The sequence below is a fragment of the Hibiscus syriacus genome, unplaced genomic scaffold (genome assembly GCF_006381635.1).
Source record: "Hibiscus syriacus cultivar Baekdansim isolate YM2019G1 unplaced genomic scaffold, ASM638163v2 tig00112738_pilon, whole genome shotgun sequence".
In the NCBI taxonomy this organism is placed as follows: domain Eukaryota; kingdom Viridiplantae; phylum Streptophyta; class Magnoliopsida; order Malvales; family Malvaceae; genus Hibiscus; species Hibiscus syriacus.
This window is the reverse complement of record NW_024063392.1, coordinates 9,086,915-9,106,087: the sequence shown is the minus strand read 5'-3', so window position 1 is coordinate 9,106,087 and position 19,173 is coordinate 9,086,915. Positions and strand designations below refer to the sequence as shown.

Here is a 19,173-nt window from a genome sequence, read left to right as displayed (position 1 = left end):
AGGTTATTGTAACGTTAGCAGTAATTATTAGAACAATTCTAATATTACATACAATGAGTGACATCTAGCAATATATCATTATCACCTAAGTTACAAGAAATATGATTCGACATATCATCTTGGTGATTACTCTTTTATGTATTACATCATTATGTCCTTTATATCTAGAATAGGCACAAGTCTTGGAATAGTCACACTTGTATAGCTCATCTATTGTTTCTTGATATCTAGAGTAGACTTTAATTAACGAATAGTTTATGATATCTCATATCAACTTATTCGAGCATGGTCATGCGTTTCTAGTCTTACTCAATCAAGTGGCCTGTGATATATTTCCTATTATGTAGGAAGGACAAATCATATCTTAATCATACACACCCACTACATATATTGAGATATATTCAATAACAGTCTTTATAGAGCAACCAGTTACGGAGCTTGTTTAGCTGCATCAAAACATACAACAATATATATTGGGATAGCATCGATCTCAAGTCTAAGGATCATACATATAGTCATCACCATGAGCAATGTTATGACTGTCACATAATAATCCAAGGAATATGCTCATAGTCGGTCAATCCAATACATTGTTATCTAACAATATAATCATGTATCAATTCTGACATCTCTATGTCAATGACAACTCATTGTCATCAATCAATAACATGTTAGTCTTAAGCGTATTATTATTGTCCATGCCCATAATAATACTTGACTAGGGATCTTTTAATAATAACAATTGTCATTATATGGACTTTATTATCTTCCAGTTTATGTTAAACACATATATATAAATGAACATAATAGCGGTAATGCCTTTATTCAATCAAATCGATAAATAAAAATATTATTATAATCATCATATGATTGGTCTTTGGGCATACTCTAACATATATATATATATATATATATGTATATACATATATATATATATATATATATATATATATATATGTATATATACATATATATATATATATATACATATATATATATATATATATATATATACATATATATATATACATATATATACATATATATATACATATATACATATATATATACATATATATATATACATATATATATATATATATACATATATATATATATATATATATATATATGATCAACCATTAAGATGCCTAACCAAATGACACAGTCAAGAATGACATAGAAGCACTAGCGAAAATGAAGTCATGAATAAGGGCCAAAATAGTGGAGCTAGTAGTCTTACCATCTTCGACTGTGTTCTTGTAGGCCCAACACCATTGAAAAGACCAAAATACAGAACACTGGCAGATATCTGAAACACATATTTTAAAGTTATAACACAAACGTTTTTCTCAAAAACATATCAAACAACAAATGAGGCCGTTTTGGAATAATCCATCCAAACTAAACATTTTAACCCAGCCACCTCACATCCCTGATTGTGCTAAAAATATGCCAAATGGATGATGTATATTTGCCCAAGGATTCAGTTAAACAAATTACACAATAATCCAATTTATCTAAGGACGTAAGTATGGCATCTCTTTGGCATAAAATACATTTGATAATGATAGCAAACCTGCTCATTTGTCAACTCCATTGTGACGCCAGATAGAATAGTGATTATCCTACAAGCGCTCCAACAGATGATTCACAAGAGAAAATTCATCTAAAAAAAATCCAGAGAAAAAAGTCTCTAGGGTTTAATAAAATATTATCAAATCAAACAATGCCAAAATCAGTCCACAAGCCGGATTGTTATAGCAAAAAATCGTCTTTATTCGAATTTTGCCAAAAATAGCAAAATCCCGAAAATCACTCTAAATTGAAATTCGAAATAAAATAAGCAATCTCCAAAAAATCCGACCTAAATCGAATTTAAATTGACTTCCTAATTGACAATCGAAATATTACCATAAATAGTAAAAAATATCTAATTCTAGTGATTCGGAGGGGAAAACGGCAGAATTTGAGGTTGGAAAAAAGGTCACATGGAGCGTGCGCGTCGAAAAGAGCTTTCTGGATTGGGGTCTTATGCGCGATTCTGATACCTGTAGCCAAAGTTATTGCCAAAAGACTGAAACATACTCAAAATGACCCCAGTGAGGAACATGTCACAATCAATTCCCGCCTTTGCGCTGATCTGCCAATTCATGGTATCTCAGCACCATCAATGTGCAATATGACAGCTCATCATCATCTGTCTCGGATCCCCTGCATCACATTGTCATATTTCTTGGTACAGGATAACACTGCTCTGAATTTTGCAGTACTTGTGTTCCTTCATAAGAGCTGTTAGATAGCCAGACTAGTTCCGCAACATAAGAAAATCTCTTCAAACTTCTAGTCATTTGGATTCATGAAGTTAGTAATTATAGATGAAAAAAATATTTATGTTCGTTTGCAAGATACTTCTTAATGAAGTGTTTGAGATATCTGGCAACGGGAGGCTGCCTTCTCTGAAACATATAATTGGCAGCGCACTTCTAGGAACTTTTCAACACTTCTAACATCCTGCAAGCAGTTCAAAGCATAAGCAAAAGACATTACACAGAGGAGAGTTGAAATATTTTTAATGATTTGCATCAATAAAAGTAGAAATGTAGCATAAACAAACAGAAGAAATTCAACAATACTGATTAACCTAATAACCTAATCATATTGGATGAGTTTACTTACAAGGTTGACACTTGACTTCAATGCTATTGACATAGAGGAGAACCAAGGGGGTAAATCAACTGAGACAAGGCAAACTGTAAACCGAATGAGACATTACACAGTAAAGCAACTAGAAAAGTAATACTATCTGATTCATCACCATAGTTTCTGAACCACTCCCAGTTTCCAATTCACAACAGATTGGACTAAAAATAGCACAAAACATTTAACTTTCTTTTCTCTCATGCATACGACTTGCTGGGAATAACACCTCCTAGCTTCCCATAAAAGGAAACAAATCTAATAACCATTATGACAGAAAGGAACGCCTTCAAACTTGATAGTTCCAAATCATTGTCTCTATAGCTAATTTAACTTAGTCCTGCTGAGGCATAATTCCAATCAAATATGATGTAATACTTGAGTTAAGGAAGAAAACTTACACTAACAATCAAACTTGACTAGGAGAATTCTAATATTTTGCTATCATCGTTAAAATAGACAAATAAGATTGAAAAAAAAACAAAGAACGTGTAAATTAAAATTAACAACAATAAGTAGAAACAGCAATCCAATCACTTAAGCTGAAGTTAAAACTTCAACAACCACTCATCAATGAGAGCAGTTTATAACAAAACCATTAAGAAAAAACAGAGCAAATTGACCCGAAATGGCTAATAAAAAAGACAGCGAAAATAGTTTTACGTACCTCGTATATAACGCATAGCAAAAGGTCTGCTCTGGGTTTCTGGGTATTTGAAGCTAGATATAGTGAAGGTGTTATATTCACCATGTTGCTCAGTTGAATTACAGCGCCAAAATAAACAAGAAAAGAGAGTAAAGAGACTTAGAATGAAGCTACAAGAAGGGGAAAGAATCGAATTTTCTGCCATTTTCTTTGTGGTGATTCCTACAGAGAACCAAAAAAACAATGACAGCAATCAGGAGATAACTTAAAAATAATGGAATTAAAAGCACAAAAGATGTATGTCCTAACCATTTTTTTAATATGTGAAACAATTATTTATTGTTTTAAAAAACAGTTATGATTTTAATTTGGAAAAATTAGTGATTTGAAATTTATTTGAATGAAAATGGATAGGAGTTGCCATCGACCTTTAAGTTAGGTAGGTCGAATACCTAAAAATGTCTTTTAAGAAAAATCATTTTTTAAGACAAAAGTTGGTCTACGTTTACCAAAGATTCGATTAAAACGGGCTCGGGAGTCGGTTACGCGTGGGGAAGGATTAACACCCCACAACCCCCAAAATTGGTACTGTTTCCCTTACATATCGTCGTAATGATGGAAATCATGAATCGAATACAAAGTTAAACTATGATCTGTTTATTGAAATTTAATTAATTTTCTTCGAATTAGTAATTTAAAGAAAATCCTTTAACTCGATAAAAAATCTTGAAATTTGCTATCCTCCGTCAGAAAAGCTATTTAAACTATTTCTCATTCGTAAAGAATATTCCTCCTCAGTGATAAAACACGAATCGAATAAAAATTGACACTTTGCTTAAAATAAAAATAAATTAATAGAACAACATTGACTCATTTGCATAGAAATATTTAATTAATAAAATAAAATAGATTTATTTCAAGTCACATTTCGTTTGAACGTCGTATTAGATTGTACCACTTCGATCAAATGATACTTTCCACGCTCGTTCTACAAATACGTATTCTTGAAATATTCGAATAATATATATATATATATATATATATATTAATGAATAAAGAGTATGAAATTTTATATTTCGAAATAAAGATATATATAAATATTATTTAGAAGCAAAACGTACCAAGCCAACATACATAAAACATGAAATATGCTTGTAGTGTAGATGTAGTTAAGTGCATAATATATATATATATATAAGTATACACAATAGTCGTAAAATATTAATTAAAAACATATCAATGGTAATATATTATAATCTTAACATAAAATGAATAATTAAAATACAAGGCGTTCATAAAATATAAATGGTGATAAATACATATATATATATATATATATATATATTTAAGACTAAAGAAAATGAAACGCCTAAACATATAATGTAACAACTTCAGGGATTAAAAATAAGAAGAAACAAAACAGTGAGGATCTAATGGGAAATAAATCCCAAACACTAAAATACTAAAGATGGTGACTAAATAAATATAAAGCTAAACATAATATTCAAAACATAAATTGCATAAAGCTATATTTCAGTAATCATGAGGGACCAAAATACGAATATTCAAAATTAGTAGCCAAGAAACTGAACATGAAAACAAATAATGGCAAATAGTAGAGGACTAAAATAAAACGCGAAACAAATAAAGAGCTTAAAATGAAATGTTGAACTTTCAATATATGACTTGATTGCAGTGGTTACACAACTTGAGGGACCCCAAGTGCTATTCTCCCATGGGCCTAACGCATGGAATCCTAACCCATTATACTATGTCGTTTTAAAAGCCAAATATATGGCTAAAATTCCAAGCAGAAATCTGTTAGCCCCCCTCACTTTTTACTTCTTTATTCCTTTATACTCTGGAGAGACCCCGAACTCTCGCAAACTCCCTCTTTTTTTCCACGAATGTTCTCCTTTTATGGTTGCAAGGTAGTGGTGGAGTAGGTAAATGTTTTGGTGGGATTTAGTTTATTATTTTTTAATGGATTAGTGGATTTAGGTTGGATTTTGATGGGATTTGGGTGGGATTTGGTGAATGATTTGCTTTGTTTTTTAATGGATTTGTTTGCAGGTGAATGATGACGATCGTGGCTCGGCTGTCGGTTCACGCGTTGGTGGAGCTGAGCGGTGATGTGCACGCGTGCCAACGGAAGCTGGAGGGTTGCTGGCGGTTGGTTCGATGTAATCGGGTCAGAACTGGATCCGACTTTGGGCCGAAACCGGGTATTCGGGCTAGCTGTTGGGTCTTGTAAATTTGGGTCCAACTTTGGGCCTACAAAACATAAATGTAAAACACAATAATTAATAATAATAATAATAATAATAATAATAAATATAATTAATAATATTTTTTCGACTGGACAAAAACGGGTGTCTACAGTTGCCCCTCTTTGCACATTCTTGTGTTAACAAGAATAGGGCAAATATGAAAAAGACAACTAGTTTTTGTTCGATTCTCTTTTTTTTAGATTTGTTGTTGGGAGACGACACTACTCATACATGATGAAGAGTTCGGGTTGTCTAAGGGTGACACAGCTCCTACGTGACGAGGAGATCTGGTTATGGGATGACATTGCTCATATGCGATGAGTCTTGGCCATCTTTAGGAAGGGTGATAAAACTGCTCATACTATGATGAATCCTGGTTATCCAAGGTTGACACGGTTCCTCCGTGATGAGAAAATCAGGTCAGGGATGACACTACTAATACTATGATGAATCTTGACCGTCTAAGGGTGATAACACTGCTCAAACTATGATGAATCTTGGTTATCCAGGGTTCACACGGCTCCTACGTAATGAGGAGATCTAGTCAGGGGATGACACTGCACATACTATGATGAATCTTGGCCATCTAAGGGTGATAACACTGCTCATACTATGATGAGTCTCGGTTATCCAAAGTTGACACGACTCCTACGTGATGAGGAGATCAGGTCGGGTGATGACACTGCTCATACTATGATGAATCTTGGCCATCTAAGGGTGATAATATTGCTCATACTATGATGAATCTTACTTATCCAGGGTTGACATAGCTCCTACGTGATGAGGAGATATGGTCAGGGATGACACTGCTCATACTATGATGAATCTTGGCCATCTAAAGATTTTGATTTCAAACGAAATCGACTCAGATAATTCTTCAAAAGAAATTGTCTCAAAAGACACAAAATTTTGTTTCCAAAGAAACAAACTTAAAGATTTTTCTTAAAAAGAAAATTATCTCAAAAAAGACAAAATTTTGTTTAAAAAAAAAACACCATCAAAGGTGATAGACAGTCATCTTGCTCCTTCATGTTGAGGAAATATCTTCAGAAGATATGTGTCATTTCCGAACATTGATTTCCTGAAAGATCAAAATAATGCATTTTTGACTGACTATTTTGGATATTAGGATAGATGTCAAAATTGCACATGACGATGAATGTAAAGATGAAATTTTCATGCATCATGTATATGTTGATGTATGTATTTTTTTCTTGGTGGGAATGATTGCATAAGCAGGCTTCATTCTATCCCTGATTCAGTTTGTCTTCATTTCCACCAAGGTTTACTCTTTCAAACCTTAACCTAAGACAATTTGTTTTCCTTGCCCCATCAAATTTTGCCCCAAATATTTTGGGTTCCCTTACCCCAGCTTCGAATCTTGAGCTTTGGAAAGATATTAGTTGAATTCCAAGATATGCTTCCAGAGAACTTATCTTGTTTGAAAATGTTTTTCTTCATTTGAATTTTCAAAATTTTGAAAAATATCAAAAGAATTTTGAAAGAATGTTGCCTCTTTGAAACAAATCATAAAACAGGAATTCATTAGATATCAAAGAATCAACTGCTCTTTTAATTTTTGATAGCTGCAAATCTTTGACAAATATCAAGATTGAAAAGTTGGTTTAGAGGTTGGCTACCTAAATCATAAGGTTTGTTTCCTCAATTCAGTCATTGTGAAGATCATAACACATCTCTCTTTCTTGAATTGACATTTTTTAATTGGATACGAACAAAATGACACAACTAGCATAGTTAATAGTTAGACATTTCAGAACACTTCTGTTTCAGTTATATGAAATCTTATATTTGTTCAAGTTCCGTAGACTCCTCTAGCCAATGTAATGCAGAAATATCGGTCTAAAATGAAATTTCTGAGTGATCGTGTGAGTTCGAATTTAACAGGCTTTCCTCAACTCCCTTAGTCCATATTCATCAAACTCCTTATTTAGATAAATTTGATTTTACTTGCCATTATTTGGCTAGCTGAATCTTATTCATAAAGTCGGGGCGTTTAACCAATTGCTCTAGAGGGACAACTCAAGCTTTATTGTATATATATATCTTATAATTGCATTTGTTCGGCTAGCTGAAGGATTTATGTCGTCACAAAGTCTTCGACTTGACAATCACAGTGGAGCATACACCGAATTTCTGAGTACCCAATCAATGTCATGGTTTGAATGTAGTTTATTCATAAAGCCAGAGCTTTTGAGTTTCCTCTATAACCAATTGCTTTAGCGGAATAGCTCAGCTTTATTGCATACATATATATATATATTCTGGATATACAGATTCCACTTCTTAAGCTCGCTGAGGAGAACCTGTTATAGTCCCGGTGTTTGTTGAAGGTCAGAAAATCTCATCGTTAAAGTTTAATTCCCAAGCAACTGAATTAAACTAGATTCACATACTTGACCATTTCATCTGAGAAGATCATTATCATCATTAAACGTCATCAACAGAAATAGAAACCAATTAGTTTTATGTGCTAGCTGCCCCATTTTGTTCGTTCCTAACACATACCTGAATGCCAACCTTTGATGGACTCTTCATGAGAAGAGAAAACTAGCTAGGTACCTGCAAGAAAGAAAGTATGTATTCTAGTGTATGTTATAGATTAAGATCAAGGGGTCCTTGTTTTGCAAGGTTCAATCTTGTCATTTGTCAAAGATTTACAACCTCAATTATTAAAAAAACTTTTAATTGAGATGATATTCAAAGAATTTAAGATTAAAATTTGTTCTTAGCTAATTTCCTCAAAATGAAGCATTTTATTTAAAATGTTTGATCATAAACAGATTCAAACAAGATAACATGCATTTGATGATGCAACAAAACTTCTGATGGATGCCCTGCCGACTCCTGATCAGAATGCTCCATTACACATTGAATGTCAATACCCCTAAATCGATCAGATCTTGGACCTTTTGCTTCAATACCCTATAATTCTCAGTGGTGTGCCCTGAGCTCCAAATATGATAGCCGCATATGGCGTTAATAACATGACCTTCAGGATATGGGTATTCTCTTGGTTTGTATTGAACTAGAGTCACCAGGTTGTTCTCAACTAGCGTTGGGAGCAATTCCTCATATGTCATTGGGATTGAATTGATATGAGTCTTTGTACGAAAAATATTATAAGACACGATCCCCGGACTAGCTAAATCCACTAGACTGATCTCAGCTCTTTCCTCAATGTCAGTATGGCTAATACTACATTTCTGGCCATTCTTGATATCTCTTTCGATCATTTCTTCGCACATGACGATGTCAGAGAAACTCTTAGTGGCAACCCCTACCATGTAGTCAATATATGAAAACTGCAATGTATCTATGAATAGAGTGATGAACTCTCTTTTAGTCATTGGTGGATGCACTTGAGATGCGACATCCCTCCACCATTGAGCATATTGTCGGAAGCTCTCATCACTCATTCTGCAGCATTGTTCGATCAGTGACCATATCAATCATGTGCTTTTATTGGTCTAGAAAGGCACTAGCCAAATTCTTCCAGGAGTGGACTTGAGTACGGTTTAATTGGTTCTACCACCTAGAAGCGGGTCCATTCAAACTGTCTTGGAAGCAGTGGATCAACATCTGATCATTTTTGGTGTATCCAATCATCATTCGAATAAAAATCGTGAGATAGACATTAGGGCAACTAGTCCACTATACTTTTCAAACTCGAGCATTTTGATTTTAGGTAGAAGCAGCAAGTCAAGAACTAGTACTAGTTTTGTTGCATCCATTTGGTTGTGAGAGCTATGTCCTCTCATTCCCTTGAATATCTCTCTACACCACTATTTTAAATTCTCCGAGATCTCATTATTGGCTCTTCTCATTGCCTTAGGAACGAATATGTTATGATCTGTAGAATTATCCCGAGGATTTAACATAGTTGTAAGAATTTTAGTAGAAGAGAATCCTGTTTGATGGCTTGGAAGCTTGTGGGGCGAAATGAGTATCGGTTGATTAACATGGGTCATCACACCTTCAGAGTTTCCTCTGATCGAAGAAATCTTCTCTTTGCCTCTTTCTTAGTTGAGCCCAACCAATTTTTCTACCATTTGGTGTATTAGGTCCTTTTGGTTTTGCAAGATACACTCCATGGTGGCCTTTTGTGCCTGCTCAATTTTATATTCCCACTCTACTTGCATCTTTTGCAAATTCTCTTCTAGTTCTTTCTTCAGTTGCTCAAATTTGGCTACCATTTTCAGTACTGTGTGAATGCAATTACCGTTAGAATAACTTCCTCAAAGTCCCCCACAAAGTACGATTAATGCATGTAAAAATGCTTAAATGAATGCCATGCAAAATGCAATGATGCAAATGCAGATGCAAAAATGTTGATCCTAATGATAAATATCGTAGAATAATTTTCATAAGGAATAAAAGCCTTCACATTACAAGACAGTCCATTTTATAGACATGTCTTCGCTTAGGTGTTGAGGCTGAAGTGGATCGCCGCTTCATCTTGGATCTTCGTCCTTGAAAATACCCCTAAAGTATTTTGTAGCCTAACTTCGTTAATGCCCCAGTAGTGCTAAATTCAATGCATTGCTTCTTGATGATTCGCGATTAGATGATAGTAGATAAGAATCTACTGCTGGATTACTCCTCGGATCAATGAATCATTATTTCAGTCTCGAATGCTGCATGATCTTCGAGCAAGCCTCATTCTTGTATTCTGAACTCCTTTTAGCTTTCAATGCATGCCTGCATTTACGACTGCTTTATTGAAAATTTTTATCTATTCTTTGAGAAGATTTCCACTTGAGTAACCCCTTGCGGATCAATACTCTTGCATTATGTCACGACGATGCAATACAATGCAAAAAAGGATGAAAATGACACAATCAAAAGAAAAAAATAGGTTAGTGTATACAAACAAAAGAGAAAAACGAGTTAGTACAAGCAAGGTAATCAATAGAGTTAAAAGATGATATCTACATATAAATATAACACCTACCCAATCATGATATTTACCCGAGCATTCTTTTATTATATAGAAACCTACCCAAACATGCTTTCTACCCATAATGATTATTTTCAAGGAAATGATCCTAACTGCATGGTATCTAGTTCGCATGATTTTATTTAACAAAATTTAAAGCAAAAAGAAAAGGTTCAGAAATGATCCTCCTTTGTGTACAACTATTTTGGGTACCTACTGTCGTATAGAGGTTCGATATGTCTATACCTAGGGTGATCGTTCTACGATTCACTATATGTATGGTTTCGACTCTATAAGGAAAAGGTACTCGAATTGCCCTTGATGTCGATGCCCCTTAGGCTGCCAAACCCTCGATCCTCACCCATTACAGGTTTCGAACGGAATGAGTTCAATTTGAAAGGATAAATTCCCTCATGCCTATGCGGAAAATAAATTCACATGAAGAAATAAGGTATATAAATATCGAAGGTTACTTGCTAGGCCCGCACGGAGAATAAATTCTCATGAAAGCGTCGCTTTCACCCGCACTTGGAAAGGGTTTAGAGCTCCGGTATAGAGCTTATGTTATGAAAATGCCCGTGATGTGTGTGAGGAGGAACCTTTTGACTCAAAAGGAAAATGAAACCACTCGACAAAAACTTGGACAGATCTCAAAGAAAAGATTCAAATGTTAGTATGACAATAAAAAAAATGAAGTAATTAAAAACTTCAATAAAAGGATAATCAGTTAACTAAAGACTTAACTCATAATTTCCACCACAACGACAATGGGTAGGTGACTTACAGCCTGACTCTCTAAGAAAAGTCCTCAGCGGAATCGCCAAGTTATCATAACCATTTTTAGGTGAAACTATTATTTATTGTTTTAAAAAACAATTATGATTTAATTTGGAAAATTTGGTGATTTAAAATTTATTTGAATGAAAATGGATAGGAGTCGCCATCGACCTTTGGGTTAGGTAGGTCGAATACCTAAAAACGTTTTTTAAAAACAATTTTAAGAAAAATCATTTTTTTAAGATAAAAGTTGGTCTACGTTTACCAAAGATTAAAATAAAACGGGTTCGGGAGTCGGTTACGCATGGGGGAAGGATTAGCACCCCCACAACGCCCAAAATTGGTATTGTTTCGCTTACATATCGTCATAATGGTGGAAATCATTAATCGAATACAAAGTTAAATTATGATCTGTTTATTGAAATTTAATTAATTTGATTCCAATTAGTAATTTAAAAAAAACCTTTAACTCGATAAGAAATCTTGAAATTTGCTATCCTCTGTCAGGAAAGTTATTTCAATTATTTCTCATTCGTAAAAAATATTCCTCCTCAGTGATAAAACACAAATCGAATAAAAATTGACACTTTGCATAAAAGTAAAAATAAATTAATAGAACTGCATTGACTCATTCACATAAAAATATTTAATTAATAAAATAAAATAGATTTATTTCAAGTCCCATTTCGTTCGGACATCATATTAGATTATACCACTTCGATCAAATGATACTTTCCACGCTCGTTCTACAAATACCTATTCTTGAAATATTCGAATAAAAAATATATATATTTATTAATGAATAAAGAGTATGAAATTTTATATTTCGAAATAAAGATATATATAAATATTATTTAGAACCAAAACGTATCAAGCCAACATACATAAAACATGAAATATGCTTGTAGTGTAGATGTAGTTAAGTGCATAATATATTTATATATATACATAAGTATACACCATAGTCGTAAAATATTAATTAAACACATATCAATGGTAATTTATTATAATCTTAACATAAAATGTATATTTAAAATACAAGGCGTTCATAAAATATAAATGGTGATAAATACATATAAATATATTTATATATATATGTAAGACTAAAGAAAATGAAACACCTAAACATATCATGTAACAACTTCAGGGATTAAAAATAAGAAGAAACAGAACATCGAGGATCTAATGGGCAGTAAATCCCAAACACTAAAATACTAAAGATGGTGACTAAAATAAATATGGAGCTAAACATAATTTTCAAAACATAAATTGCATAAAGCTATATTTCAGTAATCATGAGGGACCAAAATAGGAATATTCAAAATTAGCATCCAAGAAACTGAACATAAAAAGAAATAATGGCAAATAGTAGAGGACTAAAATAAAACGTGAAACGAATAAAGAGCTTAAAATAAAATGTTGAACTTTCATTATATGACCTGATTGCAGTGGTTACAAAACTTGAGGGACCCCAATTGCTATTCTCCCATGGGCCTAACGCATGGAATCCTAACCCATTATACTGTGTCGTGTTAAAAGCCAAATATATGACTAAAATTCCAAGCAGAAATCTGTTAGTCCCCCCTCACTTTTTACTTCTTCCTTTCTGTATACTCTGGAGAGAACCCGAACTCTCGCAAACTCCCCCTTTCTTTCCACGAATGTTCTCCTTTTATGGTTTCAAGGTAGTGGTGGAGTAGGTAAATATTTTGGTGGGATTTAGTTTATTATTTTTTTAATGGATTAGTGGATTTAGGTTGGATTTTGATGGGATTTGGGTGGGATTTAGTGAATGATTTGCTTTGTTTTTAATGGATTTGTTTGCAGGTGGATGATGACGATGGTGGCTCGGCGGTTGACTCACACGTTGGTGAAATTGAGCGGTGATGTGCACACGCGCTAATGGAAGTTGGAGGGTTGTTGGCGGTCGGTTCGATGTAATCGGGTCAGAGTTGGATTCGAATTTAGGCCGAAACCGGGTCTTCAGACTAGCTGTTGGGTCTTGTAAATTTGGGTCCAACTTCGGGCCTACAAAACATAAATGTAAAATGCAATAATTTGGGTGGGATTTAGTTAATGATTTGCTTTGTTTTTTAATGGATTTGTTTGCAAGTGGATGATGACGATGGTGGCTCGGTAGCTCGGCAGACGGCTCACGCGCTGGTGGAACTGAGCGGTGATGTGCACACGCGCCAATGAAAATTGGAGGGTTGTTGGTGGTTGGTTCGATGTAATCGGGTCAGAGTTGGATCCAAATTTGGCCCGAAATCCGGTCTTCGGGCTAACTGTTGGGTCTTGTAAATTTGGGTCCAACTTTGGGCCTACAAAACATAAATGTAAAACGCAATTAATAATAATAATAAATATAATTAATAATATTTTTTCAACTCGGATAAAAACGGGTGTATACAATATATTTGGAAACGGTTTCCTAAGTCGTTAATCTAATATTTCAGTGGGCGTTGTTCTTTAAAATGCCAATTAATTGACTGCAACCATAGTTCGAGTCAATTTATGAAAAAAGAGATGGAAAAAAACACGACGTTCGAGGAAGAGTAACGTGTCAAAACGCGCCACCCCGTTCAAAGGAACTGTTTGGTATTTGGTATTTGGTATTTGTCCTAGAAAGCCCAAAGCATTTGAACTATTGAGAAAGCAAATTTAAGATGTCAAAATCAAACAGATATTAGATTATTTCTGAAAATCTATTTTGCTAGCTGACCTACCTTATTTGATTTAATTAAAAAAATAACAAAGTCTTTTGTACGGTCTTAACTCTTAACAAACTCCTCTTTCAAACTTGCTTTTTTTTTTCAAAGCCTGTCGCTTTAAAGAAAAGAAAAGAAAAACATACCTCGATAAAACTTATTTAATTTTTTAAAAATTCAGGAAATTTTAGGCAGAATTGATCAAATAATCCATGCGGGTGGATTATTTGGTCTAATAGATCACTTAGACTTTTAATTTGGGATATACGACAAATGTAACAGTTCCCAAGGAACTCATCACGTCGGGGTGACGAGATCCAACAAGTATAAATATGAATTTTTTGACCATTGTTCAACGGCCATTTTTTAAAAAAAAAAATTCAATGGAACTCGTCACGCTTCCAACTGAAAAAAATTGTCTTCCCTTTAAGTCGTGCACATCATCTTTAATCTCTTACATAACAGACAACTTTCATCTCTTACACAACACACTCCTTTCATATTCAATCTCTTATACAACACACTCCTTTCATCTTCAATCTCTTATACAACAAACTCCTTTCATCTTCAATCTCTTATACAACAAACTCCTTTCATCTAACCAAAAACATTTCAAACAATGAGCAACAAATTCTTCACAGTTGTCCATTATAATGGTGAAGTTCTACAAATTGATGTTGGTGTTGTGTTTAAGTTACACAGACCCATCAATATGATGTTCCCTCTTGATGTATCTCATCGCCAAATGAAGCAAAAACTTGAGCTAAAACTTGAAGCTTCTGTTTCATGTTTAAGTTATCGGCACCTATTATCCTCAAATCCAATGACGTATGGAAAAATTCAGCTTGATGATGATGATGATGTTGCTGTTATGGTTGGACTTCATCAATCATCAAATAGAAATATGGTGGAGATGTACGTCGAAACCACGAATACAACTGATATTCTGACGTCATCAATACCAGCTCAAACAACAAAAGAAGCATGACCCTCTGAACCACATGCAAGTTATGGTGATGATAACCTTGTTGGACGATTCGGTGAAAGCCTTGCTGAATTTAGCGAGGATGATGAAGATATTGTTCCGTTGGTAGACGATGACGACACAAAATTAGTTGAAGAGCCCGATTTTTTTGAGGCTGCTTCAGAGGGACCAGGTTTGTATGTTGAGGCTGATGTATGGGAGACAACTGTTTCACGATGCCAAGGATTGCAGAATGCTCCAAATGTTTGGGCAAGGATAGACCCTCAACCTGAAATGCCTCACCATGATTTTCCTCGGTATCATCATGCAATTGCAATGCATGACATTAACTACGATGCTATGTGGAGTCATGAAATATTTGATATGCCAGAGTTATGTGCAACACACTGGGGTTCTTCAGACGAGCGATCATCTGAGTTGGCTATTGGGTTTCAGTTTGAAACAAAAAAAGAGGAATAACTAGCAATCAAAGAGTATTGCATCAAAGCTCATCTTTAATTCTATGTCGCGGAGTCGGATCAAAAGACTTATTTTGTAAGGTGTATACAACATGATGTTGGTTGTAAATGGAAGATACGAGTATCATACCTACAAAAGAAGATGTTTTGGGAAGTCACAAGGTTTAATGCAGAGCACGAATGTACAATAACCTCCTTGACACAAGACCACATACATTTAGATTCGGATGTCATATTCTCTTATGTGAAACTGTTGGTGGAAAAAAAGCCAAGAGTACCCGTTTCTATGTTAGTGGCATCCATTCGGAATACATTTGGTTATATTCCGACTTATTACAAGGCATGGATGGCTAACCAGAAAGCAATGACCTTGTTGTACGGTGATTGGGATCAGTCATATAATGAGCTACCACGTCTGCTGCAAGCAATGTAATTTTCATCCCTTGAAGCATTGTTAGGTACTATACTGATCCTGCAGTCATGCTTGAGGGAGACGTTATCCCTGGGAAGAGAATTTTTGGTGGCTAGTTCTGGGTGTTTTAGTCAGCTATTGAAGGGTTTAGATTTTGCAAACAAATGATTCAAGTCGATGGCACTTTTCTGGATGGGCTCTACAAACACGTTTTGATGATAGTCGTTGCATAAGATGGAGACAGAAATATTTTTCCCATTGCCTTCGCCATTGTTAAAAATGAATATGAGGAAACTTGGAATTTCTTTCTCTCCAACTTGCATTCTCATGCTGTCACTCAAGATGGGGTTTGCATGATCTCAGATCGGTCACCTGGGTTGTTAAGCATAATTTCTAGACTCGAAAATAGATGGACGGCTCCGCACGTATATCCTGCGTATTGTATACGTCATATTGCGTCAAATGCAATGAAAATGTTTAAGCAGAAAAAGATCAAAAAAGAGATTATCAACATGGACAAGTACCTTAGCATTTGTTATTAATTATTTCTGCTTCATTAATGTTTATTTTTCAATAACATTTAATTTACTATTTTTTAGGGTATGCTATACTCCAACCAAACTTCTACGCACGACTTGAAAATTTGAGAAGATACGGAGATGATGTGTATGAGTTCGCAACTGAAATCCCTACGGAGAGATGGTCATAAGCATATGATGTTGAGGGTCGACATTACGACCATATGACTACCAACCTTGTTGAATGTATCAACTCTGTGCTGAAATGGACTCGACATCTCCCAATAGAAAGTATTGTTAGAGAGACTTACTTTAATTTGGGTAAAGTATGGGCAGACAAAAGTGCACAAATTGATGCCATTATCAGCGATGAGAGAAACTGGGCTCCAGATTTAGAGAAGGCAATGCAAAAGAATCAAACACATGCGACATCAATTTTTGTCTATAATTTTGCTAGACTTGATTATGTTTTTGTTGTCCAAGCATTAGTTCGACCACATGACTGAGGTAATTTTACAACATACACTGGTAATCTGAATAGAAGATGGTGTGATTGTGGTCGATTTCATGCTTTTAGGTTCCCATGCGCTCACTCTGTTGCTGCATGTATGCACATCAATGTTGACCCATACTTATATGCTAATGAATGTTATACCTTGCACACTATGCTCAACATTTATAGTTGTGACTTCAAGTACCTCCCAAATGAAGCATACTAACCTACATGCACAATTTATGAGGAATGGTTGCCAAATCCTCAATTATGTACAAAGTTACGGGGTCGACCTGAATCTAGCCGAATTCATACCGATATGGATGACCCTCAAAGAGAGTCAGGTTAACCCAAACTTTGTGGCCACTACAGAGGTGAAGGTCATAACAAAAACATTGTCCACATCTTCCAAAATATCGAGATGGACGTTAAACTACTGTGTAAAGTAGTATCGATACCCCCTTGAGTATTGATACCAATTTTGCATTCTAGAATTTGACCCGTTTGGAAAATACTGGTAGTACTGGTACTAATAAGTGAGTATTGATACTTTTCTTACATTTGGTATTGGTACCACATGAACAATATCGGTACTGTTTTTTAATTGAAAATGAAGAAGGCAAATTTGTAATTGACAATTTAAAATTTTAATTTAAAACTCCATTAAAGTTTTTAATTGAAAATTTACTCAAAAGTAATCATTTAGATAACTATAACTTCCCATTTTAATGATAAATAAAATTTTCAATTTTAATGAGACAATAGTTAAATAATAAAGACAACGTCATACATAAACTAAAACCATACAAATCAACATTTGTACATATGCCATTTTTTTTATCTCTCTTTATAAATCGATCTTCCTTCGTCTTTTTCTTCAATTTTTATAGTTCTTCTTTTAATTTTTTCTTCCCTCTAAACTAGTCGTTTGCTACGCCGCTTCGGTAAACCTTCACACTTTTTCTTCTTATTCTTCTCCTCTTTCATTTTCAATTTATTCTTCTTATGCTCCTCAATTATGTACTTTATTGCCTCCTTTTCCCACTCTTCATATGAAAAATAGCTTGAATCCGAATCGTCAATCTCCGAGTCGGTATTGTGAAACCCATAAACACCGTTATCCAAATCAATCCCAAATTTTTCCATGACCACATATTTTATATTCTCAATTTTTGGTCACTTCTCATACATCATAATATTCACTGTAAACCCCTATTTATACTAAATTTTCCAAAGTAGTTGTTGGAACTCGTCACACCGGCGTGACAAGTTCCAGTTAATTTTTTTAAAAAATTTGACCGTTCCACAACGGTCACACCGGCGGTACGAGTTTCATGTAGTTTTTTTCAAATTTGTTAAAAAATTATAAAAGTTTGATATTATTTTTAACTTCAAAATTTTAAAAATGTACACATAAGTTTTAAAATTTCAAATTTTATTACACTAAATATCAATGAAATTTATAAAAAAATGTATACACAATTTATAATTTTAAAAAATTACACTTTAATTAAATATTTAAAAAATTAACAAATTTATTCTTAGCAATGATTTTTTGATACAATTAAATATTGAGTACAAAAACTTAAATAAACAAATTTATTACTTATATTTGCGCAATTCTTGCCGATGTCGAGGCGTGGTAGAATGGTAATGATGTGGTACTCGTCGATTTCGTCGTTGTCGTCCACCTTTTTCATTTTTGTCTTCTTCTGGTTCGGGTGTAATGAACATTACTCCACATTCGGGTGAAAACAATGGAGTATTCAAGGTATTTGACGCCATCATTGACGTCATCGACTCAAATTAAGATTGTCCATGATGAAGAAGATGATCCCATGAAACTTTTTCTTCCGGTTCTGAGGAAAATTGTTGTGAAGGTGACACTTGAACCCACACACTTCCTTCCCAAGCCACTTGACTCTCCATCGATGGTTGATATGCACCATATCCACCATAATTTTCTTGTGATGGATAATAATTGATAGAAGCATAAGATAAAGATGTTGATGAAGATGATGATGATGATTTTTTCCATATTTTTCTTTTATTATTTCCACTGGAACCGCTCCTCCGGCGTTGTCAAGTATGATTTCCCATTTGCTTCATAATTTTGGAGGCAGGGAGAAACATCGAAATCAAAATATTCGGGTTGTACCTCAGAATGATTAGGAAATCGTAAATGTCTATTTTGTCATTGATGTATGAATGTAGCATGCTTCATCGGCCAATCTTCGCTATGCTTCCCA

General features: G+C 34.2%; 1 pseudogene; it reads right to left on the bottom strand.

The window, feature by feature from the left end:
* LOC120183108 overlaps positions 1-3,641 on the bottom strand; it is a 31,227-nt pseudogene extending 27,586 nt beyond the window's left edge.
* Positions 3,642-19,173: the final 15,532 nt, after the last annotated feature.